Genomic DNA, 6,545 nt, shown 5'->3' with positions numbered 1-6,545 from the left:
CCTCTGTGGCCCCCATCGCCTCAGGAGCAAGCCCAGGCCCCTCTGAGCCACAGGGTCCTTCTCGTCCTGGCCCGGGCCCCCCCTGTCCTCCTCACACAGGTCTCCTCACCCTGCTCGCCTGACTGCAGCCACCGGCTCCCTCTGCTCCCAGAACGACCACACTCCAGGCTTCACACGGGCTGGTCCCCTTCGGGGAAGATTCCTCCACACCCTTCTCTGGCCTGGGCACCATGCAGCTTTTCTTTCTTTTCTTCTTCTTCTTCTTTTTGTTTAAGTTTGTTTCTTCCAGGAGTTAAAGAGACGGAGATAGAATCCACTCCGGCCTCAGCTCCCCCAGCGCAGGAGCACATGTGCCCGGGGTACTCTAGGAGGTCTCTGGATGCGAACCCTGCACCATCCACGCGTCCGCCCCTCTGAGCATCAGCTTAACTGCCTGCCACCGTCTGGCACCCCCTCCGGGAGGGCGGACTCCCACCTTCCCTCCCCCAGTGCAGCGCCTTTGCTCGCCCATGACTGCCGCTCTTTTACCCAGGGCTGCCGCTTCAAAGCCCGCATCGCATCCGGGTGCTAGGATGGAGGGAAGGAGACCCGCGGGCGCGTGTTCGCAGCCTCGCAGTCCGCGTGCTTCAGTGGGTGCCTGGGCAGGTGACACGCGGTCCCTGGGCTGTGACCCGGCCTACAACACCGGGAGTCTGGGTGAAGGAGGCCAGTGAGAGGGGCCGCGCAAGGCACGACTCTGTTCACAGAAGCCCCCCCGGGCCGAGCCCGCCATCCAGGCCCAAAGCAGATGTGGGCGTCCCAGGCTCAGTGCCAGGGATGGGGGAAGGAGGGACAGGGTGGGGCGGCTGCTTCCCAGGTATGCGGCGGCCTCTGCAGTGACGCTGGGACTGAGGAGCCGGGTTTGTGCAGCACCGGTGGGACTGAGTGCCCCGACTGCCCCGTCAGCGGTTCCTTCAGGGGCTGGCCTGTGGCCTAGCGGTTAAGTGGGCTGGAGCCCACCTGCCTGCCTATGTGGTTCACATCCTAGCCTCGGTAGCTTGAAAAACGCTCAAGGCAGGAGCCTTTCTCCCTCCCCCCCACTCTCTCTGGGAAGTGCATGCACCCTCACACACACACACACACACACACACACACACACACACAAATTCAAAAAACGAAAAACAAAAAAGTAAAGACAGACAAGTGCCCTGCCCTCCTTGACCTGAGGGAAAAAATTAAGAAGCCAGCCCAGCCATGGTGGCATAAGTTAGCTCAGGAGGCCAGAGGCCACATGGGAGGCCGGGGTGCAGTTCCAGGCCAGCCTGAGCACGCCAGGTGGTTACACCTGCAGTCCTGGCGACTTGGAGGCTGGGGAAGGACGGCCACAAGGCAAGACCCTGTCAAAGACGCCTGGCCCTGGCCCTGGCCCTCTTTCTCCTAAGGGTAAAGCAGAGGAAGCTACCTCCTTACCGTACCCTGGACAGTTAGGAGCCGGGGGAGACAGCAGGGCAAGAGGAAGTGAGCTGCTCCTGGGGACGGGGGCTTCCATCCGCCTAGGAGGGGCCAAGGAAGACCTGAGGGAAGCCAGGGCGTGGATAGGAGGGAAGAGCACAGCTGAAGAGGAACAGCAAGTACAAAGGCTCAGAGACTGGAAGACCCCCTCAGGCCAGTGTGACCAGAGCAGAGCAGAGAAGGGGAGAGGTGAGACCAGGGAGTTCTGGGGGCTTCCCGGAGGCTGGGAGACAAGGGGGAACCCTCTGCGAAGATGAAGATGTGAGGGTGCAGCCATTGAGGTAGGAGAAAAACCAGAAGCTGGTCTCAGGGAGTGTCCCTGGATTGACAGTGACTCACCCCTCCCCACAGCAGACAGATCCAGGGGAGAGGGCTGTAGCAGGGACCCAGGGCCTGGGCTGGACTTGCGGCCAGCTGGTGCCACGCACACAGCCCCCACCCACATTCCGAGCTCACCCCCAGCCCGTCTGCAGGTCCCCTCTCAGCTCGGCCCCCAGCTGGAAGTCAGCGGTGCAGCTGGAATCTGGGGCAGAGTTTCCTTCCACATGTGGCCGCCCCACCCCACAGCAGGCTGAACCAGGTGCCCCAAGAAGGAACCGAAATTGCCCCCACCACTGAGGGGACAGGACGGGCCAGAGTCTCTTGTTTCAAGCCCCCTTCCTCTGGCACACGTGGGGAGCATGGAGACCCCAGGCTTGGTGTGTGCGGCCATGTCTGCTGGAGACGTGGAGACCCGAGGCCCTGGCAGGACACCCTGAACATTCTAGGCAGTCAGTGAGTCCCCTTTAAAGGTGGCATTACCAACCCCTTCCATCCCCTTGCTCCACCAAAGTGTACGGGGTCTCTCATCATCCCCCAAACCTCAGCCACAGACCCCGCATTCCTGGAGAACCTTCTCTCAAGGAGCAGTTCAGAACCCTGCCTCCGGGTAACCAGGAGGTCCTGATCCTGCCTGGGCCTTGCCCCCTCATGTGGAGCCTCGGGGAACGCCATTCTGAGCTCAGAGAGGGTGTCACCCGCCAGTAACCACAGGAGAGGCCACGTTTTGCTCTGACCGGGTCCATTCTCAAGCAGGACGGCCGAACACTTGCAGGCTTGTGTCTGTCGTCCCAGCGTCAGAACAAATGAAGGGACGTTGCCAGGTCAGACATTCTCTTATCAGTTCTAGCCAAGCCTGGAACCAAGTCTCCGAGTTTTGTAGGATCACTTGCCCATCCCCAAACCAATCGCTGGGACAGAGGCAGGTCCGCCCAGGCTACCTTTATTTATTTATTTTTTTAAAGACAGTCTCCTGGGACCAGCAGGTGGCATAATGGTAATGTCACTGGACTCCCACGTATTCCACCATTGTTCGAGTCCCAGGCCCAGCTGGCAGGGCGTTAAGCGGTCCTTGGTACTCCGCTCTGCGTAAACCGGGACCAAGAGCACGTTTAGCCAGTGACAGCACCATGACTGTGTCCTGTGGTTAAGTGCTTTACACTCTGCTGTGGTTTGAATGTGTCCCCAGTTCGAGTCCTGGACCCGCAGTTGAATCTCACGCCCGGCCCGTGTGCGTGTGTGCCCAAGGGCCCTGGAAGAGCATGAAGGAGAAGGGACTGCAGTGTGGCCATCCTCCCTGGGGTGATGTCTCACTTTCTGTCTCTCTGTGTCTCTGGCGAGCACACGTACCCCACAGCAGAAATCTCTCTTCTTGAAACACACACACACACACTCACACACAATTTGGAGGAAGCCATGCATCGTGGCACACCCCAGGTACTCTAGGGGCTGAGGAGGGAGGATCGAGCTCGAGGCCACCCTCAGACACATAGCAAAATCTTATCTCTAAAACACGCACACACACTTGCAGTGTGACCTCCTCCGCCCTGTTCTCTGGGAATGCCTTCTCCTCTGGCCTCCCCCGTCCTCAGGCCTTGCTGGTGCAGTCACTGGACTGTCATCGGCCGGGGGAGGTTTATAACTTTTCCTCGTTTTGCTGCGTGCTGTCTGAGGCTCAGAGTGCCAGCCGCTTGCCTGAGGTGACAACAGGAAAGGGAGAAGCCAGATGTTCAATCGTGTCCCAAACCGTGCTCTTGACCCTGGTGGCTGCTGCGCGGTGGGTTAAAGCCACCTAACCTGAAAGTCAGGGGACCTTGTGAATTTGCCGGGAGGGGCCGGTCCGCAGTCACAGATCACCCCAAAGCCACCAGGGGGCGCCAGAGCACCGTGGCTGGCCGCTTCCGCCGCGCTGCCACCCGCAGGACGCCGCAGGTGCGGCCTCGCTCCCGCCCAGGAAGCTCGCGTGCCTGGCGCTGGTCCTCCGGCAGGGGCGGGGACGCTGGAGTCACTGGGCAGCACGTCCTCTGCGGAGCTATTAGGGCCTTTCATTACCGGGATTGGAAATGAACAATTATCTGCGGGGCCTCAGGCCATTGAGTCACTTCCCCCAGAAACCAGATTCCCGGCGCTGGCGGAAGAGGGGGCGGCTGGCATTTCCCAGGCCAGACTAGGGATCCTGGGGCGGGGTGCCGGCCGCTGCTCGTGGGAGTCGAGATCAGAACTCGGAGCCTTTGTGTAAATCCCTGCTAGGCCACTTCCTAGTGGTGGGACGTCAGCAGGTCACTTGGCCTCTCCCTGCCTCAGTGTCCTCTGCCAAGGAAGGGGACAACACTGTCTCCTTTTCATCCGATAGTGGCCTCCAAACAGTGCCTGGCGCTTGGGCTTCAATAACCAGGTACCAGCTGTGCTAAATAGCATCACCGCCGCGGTTAGCACGTGGGCATGAGAGCTGGTTCTGAGCTGGCGATCAGGGGCCACAGGAGGCATGGTGGTTAAGGCACTAGATTCCCACGTGGCCAACTATGGTTCATAGTCCCGGACCTGACAGCTCGCTTTCTTGCTTTACCTTTCTCTCTCTCTACCTCTGGTTAAATTTAAAATAATAATAACAAATGAAGTGAAATTAATTAATAATCCTTTTTTTTTTTTTTTTTTTGGAGAGATTTTCGCTATAGGGCGAGTGCGCTCACCAGACAGAGAGAGAGAGACATTAGAGACAGAAAGCAAGAAATCACTCCCCAGGGGGGATGGTCACACCGCAATCCCTTCTCCTCCATTCTCCTCTCCGGATCTTGGGCACGCACGCACATGCGCCCGGCGTGAGCTTTAAGCCGCTGGGTCCCGGACGCAAACCGCAGTCGACTACGTGGGAGTCCAGCAGCATAGCCATTCCGCTAACTGCTGGTTCCCCAATAAATTAATAATTCTTAAAAGAAAAAAGAAAAAAAAGCTGGGGATCCAGGCCAACGGCCTCGGGCACTTGCCATGTGACCTTAAACACACTCCTTCCATGCCCCCTGCCTCAGTTTCCTCATCTGCCATATCACAACCCCTCTGTTGGGTCAGGAGAAAACCATGGTCTCAGCTGCCCATGCGCTTCTGTAAATGCAGTCTGGACTCCGTGCTGTTCGGCTTTTTCTTAGACAGGGACTTCGGGCAATTGTGGAGTCTGAGGCACTGGGAAGACAGAAAACGGAACCTGCGCGAGGGAAGGAAGCAGAGAGAGTGGATGGCAGCAGGCCCTGAGCTCAGCAGATTCCACCCCGAGCCCAGGAATCTGGCTGGAGCTCTGACCACCAGGCAAAAAGAGGAAGGACACGCTGTTACATAATTCTTTCCTGGCCCTGGCAGCCCTGTGTTGGCCAAAGGACGTCCCTTGCTGAATCCTCCTCACCTCGTTGGACCCCAATGGTGGAGAAAAGTTTGGGCACCCCAGAGCCTTACTGAGGTATGTATTCGTTATCGTTTGCTGCGTAACAAATCAACCCTAGGGCTCACTGGTGGAATGGTGGTTAAAGTGACTGGACTCCACAACAGCTAACTGCCCGCTTCAAGTCTCAAATCCAGTGACGTGAAGTACACGCGAGGCCTGTGTGTGTGCATGCTGCATGTCCAGGATCCCCAGGACGGAGGAATGGGAGAAGGAATTGTGGCGCGGCCATCTCCCGTGGGAGGTTCTCTCTCTCTCTCTCGGACACCTGTCTCTCTCTGGCAAGTGCACATGCCCTCTGGAAAGTTAAAGAAAAAATCCCAAATTTAGTGGTTTAAAACAGCAAACCTGTATTATCTCAGTTTTAGGAATTTAGGCATTGTGAACTCAGGTAGTTCAGGGTTTCTCATGAGACTGTAATTTAAAAATTACTTGGCTGGGAGCCAGCACGTGGCGTGGTGGTTAAGGCACTGGATTTCCACAAGGCCAACCACATTTCAAACCCTGGATCATCAGGCTGCTTGAAAATCATTCCAGGGGAGGCAAGGGAGCAGGTATTGTAGTTGTTTAAGGCACTGGACTCCCATGTGGCCAACCATGGTTCGAGTCCTAGACCCGGTGACTTAAAACTCAGGCTGGGTATGTGCACATGCCCCAAATCCCGAGAGGATAATGAAGGAGAAAGAATCACAGCATAGCCATTTCTCGCATTCTGTTTCTCTATTTCCTTGTCTCTCTGGTGAGCACATGTGTCCTATAGCAAAAAACAAAAACAAAAACAAAAAAACACCAAAAACCTCTTAGAAAAGAAAGAGCAAAGAAAAAAGAAAATCATGCAGGTGTGTATGTGTGCATGGCCAAGATCCCAGAAGGAAAGTGGAGAAGGGATTATGGCATGGCCATTCCCCCTCACTGTTTCTCTGTGTCTTTCTTGCGAGTGTACTCACTCTATGGCAAGAACATTAAAAATAAGTAAATAAATAAATAAATAAAAACACTTTAAAAATGAAATAAATTGGGACCAGAAGATGACATAATGGTTACATCGCTGGACTCCTGCATGGCAGGCCATGGTTTGAGTACCAGACCTGGTGACTTGAAACTCACGCCACCAGGGCATATGCATGCGTGCCCAAAATCCCAAGAGGAGAATGGAGGAGAAGGGGTTAGGATGTGGCCATTCCCCCTGAGGTGGAGGTGATTTCTCACTTTCTGTCTCTCTGTCTCTCTAGAGAGCACACATGCCCTATAGCAAAAATCTCTCTTTAAAAAAAAGTTGGGTCAGAAAAAAAAAAAAAAAAAAGTT

The sequence above is a fragment of the Tupaia chinensis genome, unplaced genomic scaffold (genome assembly GCF_000334495.1).
Source record: "Tupaia chinensis unplaced genomic scaffold, TupChi_1.0 Scaffold000226_1, whole genome shotgun sequence".
NCBI classification, from domain to species: Eukaryota; Metazoa; Chordata; class Mammalia; order Scandentia; family Tupaiidae; genus Tupaia; species Tupaia belangeri.
This window is presented reverse-complemented; position numbering follows the sequence as displayed.